Source organism: Rattus rattus, chromosome 5 (genome assembly GCF_011064425.1).
Source record: "Rattus rattus isolate New Zealand chromosome 5, Rrattus_CSIRO_v1, whole genome shotgun sequence".
Taxonomy (NCBI): Eukaryota; Metazoa; Chordata; class Mammalia; order Rodentia; family Muridae; genus Rattus; species Rattus rattus.
Genome location: NC_046158.1, coordinates 103,307,184 through 103,320,739, shown reverse-complemented (window position 1 = coordinate 103,320,739; position 13,556 = coordinate 103,307,184).

Genomic DNA, 13,556 nt, shown 5'->3' with positions numbered 1-13,556 from the left:
ACACAGGAGCGCGGAGGTGGCGATGCTGCATTTCTGGAGCAGAATGGGAGGCTGTGAAGGAGGCACACTTTACACTGATGCTCCCTGGAACAAAAATATTACCCATGGCAGAGACTTGAGAATCATATTTCTTAATTTCTGTCAGCTATACCAGGAGCCAGTAGGGACAAGATAAAGAAATGAACATTCTATAGTGTGTACTTACTTCACAAGCAGTGGTGACAATATTTCCGCTTGTTCTTAATTCAACTTTCTACATACAAGTATAGGTGCTCTGCTTTGTTACCCACTGTCTCCTGGGTGTTATCTGAACACTGGTCCAGAAATCCCACACAAGATGGAGTTGAAGAGTAAGGACATTTATTAGTCAACTGCAAGGAACTGAAGAGAAAAGGTTCTTTGTCAATCATCTGCAAGGCCTGTGGTTTGGAGCCGCTCATGGAGCTGAGAGTTCTGAAGAGTCTACATAGTGAATTTCCTAGCACAGCCTGAGGAAAGGGTGCAGTCTGAAACCTAGGTTGGGGAGGGGATTCTGATACTAGTGACAATGGCTATACCAGCATGGCTGACCTCTCTTTCCCCCAATTTGTTTGAAGATCACTGAGAAAGGTAACACATCCAGGGGTTTTAAGCCCAGTTTTCCTCTTCTACCTTGGGCTCTGTCAGGTGAAGCTGCAAGGTCATCCCCTGATTGACAAGAGGTCAGAGAGAATGGATGGGGTCCGTATGGACTCACTGAGAGGAAATCGGCACAGAGCAGGCTAGAACGTGTCCTCGCACGGCCTGCTAGCTGCTTTGTGACATGAGGAGATTTACTAAGCTTCCACGCTCTAGTGAGTTTTAAATGAGAAGGAATAATAGCGGCTTTATCACATAGTTATTGTGAGGATTAAATAAATTAGTCTATAAAAAACAATTTAGAGTGGCACACAGGTGGATACTTAACGTTTGCAGTGGCAATGATAATGATGGTGATAATGCTAGTGACAGCAGTGATGTGTGTGAGGATGCTGTTGATGGTAGTGATGGTCATGGTGATGCTGGTGACAATAGTGATGGGTCCTGTGATGCTGGTGATGGTGGTAATGTGTGTGAGGATGCTGTTGATGTAGTGATGGTGATGATGCTGGTGATGGTAGTGATGGTGATGATGCTGGTGACAGCAGTGATGGGTGTGAGGATGCTGTTGATGTAGTGATAGTGATGATGCTGATGATGGTAGTGATGGTGATGATGCTGGTGATGGTAGTGATGGTGAGGATGCTGGTGATGGTAGTGATGGTGATGATGCTGTTGATGTAGTGATGGTGAGGATGCTGTTGATGTAGTGATGGTGATGATGCTGGTGGTGGTAGTGATGGTGAAGATGCTGTTGATGTAGTGATGGTGAGGATGCTGTTGATGTAGTGATGGTGATGATGCTGGTGGTGGTAGTGATGGTGATGATGCTGGTGACAGCAGTGATGGGTGTGAGGATGTTGTTGATGGTAGTGATGGTCACAGTGACACTGGTGACAATAGTGATGGTCACAGTGATGCTGGTGATTGTAGCGATGGCCGTGATGATGCTGGTGATGCTGAGGTCAATGGTGATAGTTTTGACTCTTCTCCTTTAGCAATACCAGAGCAACCGGAACACTATTTTAAAGGATCTTGACAATTTACTTGTATCACCCCTCCCCCACTCCTAGGTCCTTCTCAGCTTTCCGCACATCCCCATTATCTATTCCTTGGTTGTCCCACCTCTGTTTTATTAATCCTGTTTATAATGACTGAGTATATGGGCTTGGGCACCGGTATATTATCAATGTGAGCAGCAGTGGGCGATTCATCCCTCTACAGCAAACCCCTGGCATCTTGACTTCTACCTTAGAGCACCTGTTTTCCCTCTGCTGCAGAAGCAGCGGCCACCCCGTGCTTGTCAGACTGAATTGAATTCTGTTCTTGTTCTGACAGTGATGAAGGCCCCGTTCTCAAAAATGTATTGCTGCCTCAAATTAGCCTTGAGCTTGAGGGCTGAACGGGAAGGTATCCACTTATTTATGTTTAACTACTTGGCACCTTTCATCTGCCTGTTTGCCCTAGAAAACAGTTCTAAATCTCCAGCCTGATTGATGTAAGGTGTGTGTTATGATTCTTCAGGAAGATTGATCCTTATCCACAGTTTCCAGGGAGTCTTCTTCCCGTTTTAGCCTCCTTATCTGCCGCCGGCTAATTCGTTATTGACTCAGCATCCTCCTCCTCCTTGCATTTGGCTGTTCACCTTCGCTTCAGAGAAGCCTACAAAGGGCTGACTTGGGATTGGAGAGAGGGTGAATGTTTCTGTTATCAATTCCTGTACAATAAATGACCCTAAACGTAGCTGCCTGAGGCAATGGGCATCTATTATCTGGGTCGCAATGGACCAAGACTGGAAGTGAGATGACTGGGTTAGAGGACTCACAGTCTCAGAATGCTGCAAGATCTCACCCAGGAATGCAGTCGCCTGGAGGCAGGAGACACACTCCAAGATCACTAGCTTGGATGCTGACTGGGGGCTTCAGTCTTTTACCATGGTGCTTCTCTATAGGTTAATCACACTAAACGGGTAGCTTCCTTCCCGTGAGCAGAGGTCCATGAAAGTGGAAGGCATGGTTTTATAGCATGGTACAGAAGAGGGCCACCTCTGTGTGGTGTTCGCTTTCAGCTTACCATGTGGGAAAAGACAACATTGATTCCAAATAACAGAACGTGGGCCCTCGAGGGCCACAGTGGAGGCTGAGCATCATGGGCTGTCTGCCCTTTGCTATTCAACCTCCCCATCCATCTCTTATGTAGAACACCTTCATTCTTGTCCAAAACGTAGCTTGTATTAAACCAGGACTAGGAGACAATGAGGCTCCTCAGGTGCCCTTTCTCAAAGAGAGCTCAATGCAGCTCGGGCACAACGCCTCCTCACCTTTGAAATGAGAAAATCCACCTTGACATCTGATGCTACACCCAGTGGACAGCGCAGGAAAAACAGAGTAACACCGTGGATGTGCCCGTCCATGAAGAAATGAGGGGAGGCAAGAAGGCACTGATGCTTGTTCAGAAACAGCAAATCTTCACTTCTAGTTGCAAAATCTCAAACATTCCTTGGCTAAGTATGGAAGTCTAGAAATAATTTTCCCTGGTCTGGGTCAGAGGTTCTGGCTTCCTGCCATCCGTGTGTGTGTGTGTGTGTGTGTGTGTGTGTGTGTGTGTGTGTGTGCAGGTGAGGGCTGTGCATATGCCCAGATGTGCGCAGGTGAGAGAAGGGCAGAGGACAACTTTGAGGCTTGTTCCTTGGGTACTTTAAATAATAAAAACTATAATATATTTAGTATATACAAATAATAAACATAAAATAATAAAAGCAATGCTAGTCATTATGTTTTATACAGTGTTTCTCACCAGCCCAGAGCCCACTGAATAGGCTCTGACACCAGCCCTAGGATTATAGGTGTACATCCCCAGGCCTGGCTTTTCCACATGGATTCTGGGGATTGACCTCAGGTCCTTGTATTTGCAAAGCAAGCACTTTTCTGACTTTCTTGGTAGCAGTCATGACATCCATGAATACAGTTTGTAAATTCCTCCTTTTCCTATTTTTATTGTTGTCACATTGAACTGGCTAGGGCCAACCCAACCCAACCCAACCCAGCCCAGCCCAGCCCAGCCCAACCCAACCCTACCCAACCCAACCCAACCCAACCCTACCCAACCCAACCCAACCCAGCCCAACCCAACCCAACCCAACCCAACCCAGCCCAACCCAACCCACCCCAACCCAGCCCAGCCCAACCCAACCCAACCCAACCCAACCCAAACCAACCCAACCCAATCCAACACAACCCAAAATTCCAAGGCACATTGGATTTCCCTCCTCCTGCTTGAGTAGGATGTCACTTATCTGCTTTGGCATTTCTGGTTCTTAGACTTGGCCTAAAATCCTCACTTTTCTCTCACTTCTTTCCTCCTCCCCTTCTTTCCTCATTCTTCCCTCCATTCCTCTCTCTCCCATCCTTCTCTCCTTTCTTAAGTTGGTATGTTCCTCTGGAGAATCATGACTAGCAAGAGAAACGCTTTAGTTTTGCTCAGTCCACTGTGAAGCTAACTGTATACAGTTTTTGCTTTGCTTTGTTTTTGAGGCAAGTGCTTGTTCTATTCTATGCTGAACTGGAGCTCACCCTATAGACCAGGCCAGCCTTTAACTCCAGCTCCTAGCTCAGCCTCCTGAGTGCTGGGATTTCCTGTGCAAAGTCATCTGGACCTGGGGATTGTTCTGATCACTTTAAAGACTAACTTATTATATGTTATTAATAGTCATATGTTTTTTCTTCTTAAGTTTATTGATAAGTTATGACCTATAATATGACTTCTCTTGGTGAATATTTCATGTGCTTTATAAACAACATATATTATCCTGTGATCGTTTCTTCTATATGTATTAATTAGGCCAATTTAATAGATGAATTTGGTCATGTCTATATAGTCTTGTTTATTTTTGAATACGTTTCTGTAAATTATTGAAAGAAAACTGTGAAGCTTCTAAACACAACTACAGAACTGGCTGTTTCTCTCTCCCTTCTATTTTTCTTTTGGTTCCGTGTAGACTGATGCTCTGCTCTTATAGATGGATACCCAGGTAGGATGCAACTGATGAGACCCAAGATGTCTATTTGAGAGCTGCACTGTGGGGACCCAGGGCTGGCTTTTACTATAGATAAAAGTAACATCTCTGGCCAGTTACCAAATGCAGTCTACCCCAGAAGGGAGGCATGATCATGGTGAGATAATTCTCTGTAGCTAACAGCATTTTTCTAGTAAGCAGCTCTCCCAGCAACTGGGGAACAAGTCTGTGCCCTAGAAGGAAAAAGAAGACCTAGGTAGGACATGACTGACCAAACTGAAGATGTGTATTTATGCTTGAATTCTAGGCAAATAATCATTTCTGTATAATTGCACTAATGTAATATCTGTATCATACACATAAATCTTAATTTATAACTAGTACATCTCAGTGAGCTGACCCTTTCATCAATATTTGGTATCTTTTTACCACTGTTATTTCCCCTGACATGATGTTTACATGGCTTAATATTAATAGCTACTGAAGTTTTCTTATTTCCTCCAGCTTTCCTTGGTTTAGTGTTTTCAAGGTCTAGCAACATGACATCGTTTTGTCTTAAAACAAAGGCAGTCATAGCCACGCTGTGCTATCAGAACTGTGCTTAAATATTATGGTATCGGCTGTGCTTGCTGTCGGAGGCAATCTGCCAAGTGCAGTATTATCCAGAAACTCTAACCACTGGGATTACCTGTTTCCAATCCTTCATAGAGGTGGTAGCTAAAATGGTATGCTTGTTGTCGAACATCACACTGTAACTAAACAGTAGACTCAGAGTGCAAAATTTAGTCTAATTCCAAAATTCAGGCTTTAACCACTAGATTATTTTAATTATTTTACTTTTGGGCTTGGAGTTGGCTGAGAGCTTTTCCTTTGCAAAAGTCCACTTAGTAAGTAGATTAGGTGTACAGGTCACAGAGTTTCCCTGATAACAGTGACACTCTCCTTTTTATACAAAAGCTCTTGTAACGTGGTATTTGTAGTTGTGCTCCAGTAAGTGTTACTTAGAGAGCAGGTAGTAAGTTGAGCTGAGCTTTGAGAGGCCATTTACTAATTCCTCTAAGCTTTAGGTGGATTCTGTAGTTTCTGTCCATTGAGCTCTGTATTTCTCTTGCTCTTATTATATGAGTTCATCCCAGGTCTTCATAGTGAGCAGTGAAGCTTAATTCACATTTCAGGTACTTATATGTACTCTGAATCAAGCATATAACCCCTCATTAAGAGCTTTTTCCCCTAAAATATATTTTTTGGTGTATTTATATGGTCTTTGCAGTGTCATATAAGAAAAGGCATATAAGAAAGAAAAGGATAAGGCAGTGCAGGAACAGTGATTTGCAGGGGGCTACCTAGGGGAACAAGAAGAGAGAAGTGCAGAAGAGCACTGACATCACCACAGCCTGCCTGTGGGATCTTGGACCACGGAAGGTTATCCAGGACATAGCTTCACACAACTCCAATGATCGTGTTCCCGAAAGAGTCATTTAGATCCTCCTGTGTGCTTTCAATTTCAGATGTCATAGGACTGAATCCTTAAAGAGAATCCCCTTGGAGATACACTGAGCAGGACGCAGGACACCCTTGTTCTTGAGGTGTGTGCAAAATGACCAGGAGGGTAGCTTTGTGGAATTCACTCTCACTATCTAGTTCTAACCTTTGGGGCCTCACAAAGTGAGAGGGGTTTCTTCTAGAAGGCAGTCTGCAATTGTAAATTCATGTTTCAGCTCAGGATAGTAAAAACACTAAAGATCACACACAAAAGATATCAATGACACATTAAAAATACTTAGAGATAAATTTAACAGAGACTCTAAGACATATATAAAGAATGGAAACAAACAATGAGAAGACAACGTTTCATTAAATTAATCGTTAGATGCACTGTAGGCATCCGGACACTGATGGTTTTGCTTCTTTGTTTTTTAGAGGTCATTATCTTGTGCTGGGCTTTCCAGAAGACTGACTGAACTAGCTTCCTTGCAGGGGTTTGGGCATATAGTACAGCGCACTGGGGAAGGGGTGGTGAGTGGGGCCTGCAAAGCAATCAGAAGAGAGCTCCCTATGCTCATGGGCAGCCCTGGCATTAGCTCAGACCTTGAGAACCACACTGAGCTGGGACGGGGGGTGGCTTGTAGTAGCCCCACATCCACAGTCAGTCATCAAATGCTGGCTACTTCTGGAAGGAGGTCTGATCAGGGGAGGTACTTTTCTCTAGCCAAGTGTACATCTGCAGCAAGATTCTGGCAGTACACCCAGCAGCTGGGGAATAAGTGTTTGTTCTGGAATTAAGACCTGGGTTGTTCATTACAGCATTAGCCATGGAGAGAAAACTGGATGTATTTTCTGTCTTTCTAGTTTGAAATAATAATAATAATAATAATAATAATAATAATAGTAATAGCAATGTAAGCAATATTGTATATTATAGCGCTTTAACCCAGAAGAATGATGTAAGATTTTCCTTAAGATACTGCAATGCACTAGGGAGCAGCCTGTAAGCATCAGTGTTAACTGACTTGCATAAGGATAGGTAGGCTGGTCGATGGAAGAGAAATGCAAGCCGAGAATTATGTAAGCCAGCAATATGACCACTCCATGGCATAGTCAAGGGATGGTTTTTATTGTAGTGTGTGTGTGTGTGTGTGTGTGTGTGTGTGTGTGTGTGTGTGTGTGTGAGAGAGAGAGAGAGAGAGAGAGATTGAATAGTAGCCAGAGGCATCAGAGAAAAGAGTCAGGAGTGGAGAGAGACAAAGACTGAACAACATGGTCACAGACTGGACCTGGCCATGAATGAGGCCATGTGAGAGAAAGGGACGTAGAGGGAGGGAGAGCACAGAAGAGCAGAGAATGGTGAGGAGGGAGACAGAGAGAGCATAATGAAATAGCCTATTCTAAGGAGAATGGGAAGCTGAGAGGAGGGACGCCTGTAAGCTGGGGAAGGTCAGGGGAGGAGGTGAGAAGGGCTGGGGTGCTGGAGTGGACTTTGAAATGTGTAACAGGTCCTTGTGATACTGAGGGAGCCCAGAAGCCAGCATGCACTTTGGTATGCTAATACCAAGAGGGACAGCCATTTGTCATTTCTTATAGTGATAAGGGAAATGGCTGTTTTTGGTAGAGGGGAACTGGCTTCATGAGTTCCTGAGGAATGCTGGCTTTCCCCTAACTGTCAGAAAGCCTTCTACAGTCCAGGCTGAGTCCATTCCTGGATATTTGTGCTCTTTGGAATTTGGGGAAAAGGAGTTTCTCTTGGGCCCGACACAGACTGTAAGAATTAATTTTTATGGTGGGCTTGGTGGTATCTTGAGCTGTCTCTTCAACTCAAGGAAATTTAAGCTACTAAAGACTCCCCTGGTAGCCTTGAGCACTGAAAACCGTGCTATGAAATCTTTGAAGGGCATATCAAGACAAATGAATCGTATACTCCTGATTCACTTCTTGTGGGGACTCTATAAAAAAACTTTAACAATTTATGGAAAAATAAGAACAATTAAGGATCCGGCTGGTTGCTTCTAGCATCTCTGTATAAACCGACAAAGCAGAAGCCAAGTGATATTAACCGGCCAAGGTTTGCATAGATGGTCCAAAGGGTTCTAAGTGTGCCCTGGAAAAGAATCTCCTCTTCAGCAGGCACAGACCTCAAGTTTCCAAATGTCCGACCTCAGTTTTCATTATAAGATTGACTAAGCTATAGCCAAATTAAAATCATGCCTGGGAGGGTGTTGGCAGTTAAAGTAAGGGCATTGATTGTTAGGAAGGAGTGAGATCCTGTAATTTGGGAAGGAGCCATGTGATAAGCCCAGAATGAGGCTGAGGACTTTAAACCCCCAGATTCTGAGGGGTTCATGTTACCCGCAGAAGAACTTTCTCCATTTTTAGCAGAGGTTGTGCCCCTATCCTCACACCCTTGCAGAATATTCTAGCACTGACTGAAGGTCAGCAGGTCTCCAGGGGTCCTCCAGGTCTCCAGTGCCAGACTGGGACTACTGAGCTATCCAGCCTCGAGGGAAAGAGCGACTAAGTGACGACTGACCTCTTGACCTCTCCAGTGTGGGACAGACATTGCTGGACCACCTGGACCGACCACATCCTATAACCCAATCTAATAAATCCCTCTTTAAGATATCTATTCATTCTGTGTTGTGTTCCTTTAGAGAATCTTGTTAATATAGCATTATGTGCAGTGTGTGTGTGTGTGTGTGTGTGTGTGTGTGTGTGTGTGTGTGTGTGTGTGTGTGTGTTCACATATGGAGGTCAAGGCTAATCTTGGCTGTCATTCTTCAGGATTTGTGTATGTTGATGAGACAGGGTCTCTCACTGTGACCATAGGCTGGGCTGGTTCTCATGGAACCCAGGGAGTTTCCTATCTCTGTCTCCTCAGGATTGGCATTGTAAGTACACCACAGTGTGCTTGAGTTTTTATTTGGGTTCTAGGGATCAAATTCTGGTCCTCATGCTTGTAGAACAAACAATTTACTGACAGAACTATCTTTCTAACCCACACCTCTTTTAAACAAACAAACAAACAAACGAACAACCCCAAACTTTTATTTTGAGCTAGGGGCTCATTAAATTGTCCAGGTTAGTCTTGAACTGATGATGGTCTCTTGCTTTAGCCTCTGAGTAATTGGGATTGCATAGTTGTTTGACTTTGAGGTGCAATTATGATCTCTCTTTTATACAGTAACAAACCAAGGTCTAGACAGAGCAAGTAGGTCCCAAGTTCCTTAGACAAGGACTTTAGAAAGTGTATACCTGAACCAGTTCAGAACAGCTCATAAACAAATGTAAAAGACAGCAACAGTCCAGGAAAGGGTTCTCATGGAAAGGCTGATATTTTGTTTGTTTGATATTTGTTTGTTTGTTTGTTTGTTTGAGTTCCTGGAGTCCCTGGAACAGGAGTTATAAATGGTTATCGACCACTGTGTTGCTGCTAGGAATTGAACCTAGGTCCTCTGCAAAAGCAGCAAAGGCTCTTAACCAATGAGCCATCTCTCCAACGCCTCTTAAGCACAGATTAAGACAAAAAATATAGAAAAGACTAGAATGGCAAGAACGTGGAGCAGTAGCTACTCACACATGGCCAGTGAGAAAGCTGAGGACAAATTTTGAGAAGACTTTTTTAAAAAAAAGATTTGGTAATATTTTATTAAAAGTTTTGGACCTGGCAAGGCCCCCAGTGGTAGGACTAAGACACCGTCTCAGCCACAAAACCTTCAACCCACAACATCTGCCTGCAAAATGTGCTAGGGCAATGATGGCTTAGAGCTTGTGGGAGTGGTCAACCAATGACTGGTCTAACTTGAGGGACCAAGAGAGGGAACTCATGTGGGACACTGCTTGGATGGCTCCAAGACCTGGCATGGAGCCAAACACAACTGCCAAAAAAAAAAAGTCAATGAAATTGTCTCTAATAATATTCTGCTATATTTATATTCATAGATTGCCCTGCTACAGATGCAGAGACCCATGCCCAAACATTAGGCAGAGCTCAGAGAACCCACTGAAGAAAGATAGGATTGTAGGAGCCAGAGGGGTTGAGGACATCAGAGAACACAGCCCGAAGAACCAGCTAAGACAGCTCATAGGGGCTCCCAGAGACTGCAGCAGCAATCATGGAGCCTGCATGGATCAGCATTAGGTTCTCTGCATGTATGCTGTGGTTACTTAGCCCGGGGGTATTTGTGAGAGTCCTAACAGTGGGAGTATGTGTGTCACTCTTTGCCTGCTCTTGGGACCCCTTTCCTCCTGCTGGGTTGCAGTGTTCAGACTTGATATGAAGGGTTTTGCATCCTATTACGCTGTCTTCAGTTGACATTCCTGGGAGGCCTGCTCTTTTCTGAAGGGAAGCAGAGGAGCAGTGGGTCTGGGATGAGGGGAGTGGGGGGCTGAGAGAAGTGGAGAGGGGGAGGCTTCAGGCAGGATATCTATGAGAGAAAAATTAAAAAAGTGTGCCCTGATATTCTTCTAATAAAAGTTATCTTCAGAAAATTGTGTGTATATGTGTTTGCACGTGTATATATATGCTCATATGTATATATAATATATAATATGTATATGTATATAAATGTATAAATGTATGTGTTTGTATGTGTATGTATGTGTGCATGCATATATGTGTATGTGCAGGTTTGTTTGTGTGTATATATGACTGTTTGTATATGTGAACATGTATGTGCATGTATATGCATTTGTATCTTGAGCTATAATGAAATGTTATCTCTTAAAGAAAAAAATATTTTGAGCTGGGCATCGTGGCAAATATCTTTAATTCCAGCACTCACGAGGCAGAGGCAGGTAGATCTCTGAGTTTGAAGTGAACCTTGTTTACAGAGCGAGTTTCAGGACAGCCAGAGTTACACAGCAAAATCCTGTCTCAGAAACAACAACAACAACAACAACAACAACAACAACAACAACAACAAAACCGCAAAAAGAGAAGAAAGAGATTTCAATTAATCTAATGATTGTGTCTAATGACTGATTCAACAACCGATTGTGTCCAATCATTAATGAACGTGCACATCTATAAAACCTGTGAGAAATTGTTCAGATTTTCTCAAAGAGGAAGGCCTATTACATAGATAGCACCGTGTGTAGAATAATCCAGATGTGTCCGTTCTAAAATGTTAGCAGTGGTTAACTTCAGATGGTGGGTTTCTGAAGAGCTTCCTCTTTACCAACCCTTAAGTCCTTTCCCCATGAGTAAGTGTGATTCATGTCATTGCATACAGATTTTGGTACCTAGTGTTGATTCTTTAATTTTAGAGGCTTTTCAAGCAAGGCACCTGCAGTTACTGTTCTAGCTTGGCATTCACATTTTCCTGTAAAATGTGTTTCAACCTGGTCCTTAGGTTTCATCCTGCTGCTTTTTAGTGTGGTTCTTCTGGGCGTGTTTGCTCCTTGTACCAGGAGAGTTTGTGGTGTCACTTGTGAGTGAAGTCAACAGGGAACAGAGCCATTAGGCAGCGTGAGTAGGTGCAGATCTGGAAGAATTAGTCGATGGCGGAAACACCCTGAAATGGTTTCTCTGGATCTTTCCTTTATTCAGGGAAATGTCGAGAGCCACGATGGGAGAGGAAACCTTTTAGGTTTCCAGGTTTTTAAAATGCAGGTCTTGAAGCCCTTTGACAGCGATTCCTCTCCAAGATCCCCGAACTATCCCTGCCCTTGAATCTAAACATCTTCTCAAGGAAGGAGAAGAACTGGACTTAGTGTTTAGTTTTCAGGACTGGCGGCAGTGTCAACATTGCATACCCACACTCCCTTTCCTGACACTGTGCACTCCTTCTGCCTCCGTAGGACTCCTAAGGGCATAGCCATGAAGAGGGAAGAACAGAGCATGTAGGGTTGCCACAGGACTCAGGGGGTACAAGTGGATGAGAGCCTCTCAAACATGCTTTAGGATACCACAATGGCTCTAAATGACCCCGTTCTTGTTTTCAATTCATTCATCCACTCCTTCATCCATCTACCCATTCATTCACTTATTTATTGATCCTCTAACAGGAGTTTCATCCCTATATGTGCCAAAGACCGTATCAGGCCCAAAGGGTGGATGGATAAAGCTCCTTGCTGTCCTCAGGAAATTCACAGGTAAGGATGCTGGTGCACGAATGTTCATAAGAATTGCTTAAAGAGTTGCAAGAGGACCTGGTTCTGGACCCCCTTCTCAGACCTACTATATGTTGATAAAGGGAGGGTTATAAAACCTGGATTTTAGCAAAATTTACCAGATAATTCTTTCAGTCGGCACTGATCTGAGGATCACTGTTAGAGAACATTGGCTTTGTGATGTGTGGAAGAAATACTAATAACTAAGAGGCCGGCTGCATTAATGCAGTTGCTAAACCAGCCAGCCCTTCTCCTCCTCTGTCCCATTTCTCCCATGAGTACCCATATCAATTCTTTTCTGTTGCCATGTAACGAGCAATGTTATTTTTCCCACAATCCTGTGGGTTGGCTTGGATCTGCTCTGATTTTTCTGTTTTACCTGGTACAGCCAAGACCACTCAAGTGGCTGAATTAAGCTGGACAGTGCAAGAGACATCTTGTCCTCTGAGGGTCCCTCTCCAAGGCCTCTCACCAGTCAGTGATCCAATTCATACCTTGTTTCCATTTGTTAGAAGACTTTGAGAGAGAGAGAGAGAGAGAGAGAGAGAGAGAGAGACCAGAACAGACCTGATCACTTCATGCTTTCTAGCAATTAAAGCAGAGGTCAGTCTAACCTAGATCTACTAAGACAGGGATAGAACCAAACAATCTCCATTCAACAGAGATTTTCAAAGAGTCCTTTGAGTTCTTGTGCTGACTTTATAAACTCTTTCCATTTGTTGACTTCAAAATGCCTTCAGGCGAGCATCCCAAAGACTGCTCTAGAAGCTGGACAGCATAGATGAAGATCTTGGCTAGCCGTGTGAGTGACCATAAATGAACCATAAAGTTTAGTAGGGGAAAGCTGTAAATAAGAGATGGGTCACTCCACAGTGACTATATAAAAAAGAGTTAATGATAAATAAAGGACAAACAAGGCTCCAGGATATAGTTGCAAGGTGAGCGGGTTACAGGATCTGTCTAGGCACTAGACATCACAGACGAATCACAGCTGGATGTTGTAGCTCTGGTCTTTATAATTCCTAGCCCAAAAAATTCAGGAAAGAAATAGAAATTCTTCTTTTCTTTGCCTTTCCCTATAGCTGGTCATTAGTGGGAAAACCAGGTTAGGCTGACTTTGGCAAGTGACGAGTTTGGATGAATGGAGCAAGTGACAGGGGACTATGAGGTACCAGTTAGCTTCACAGAGCTAATACTGTTAAGGGGTTGCTGACTCAATGTTTTCTTTTTTAATTAAACAATGTTAGTCTTTGATGTCTTTCTGTATTGTTCTTTATGGTGTTGTTCTCCTCTCTAATCATGTCCTCAGCTAAAGGTC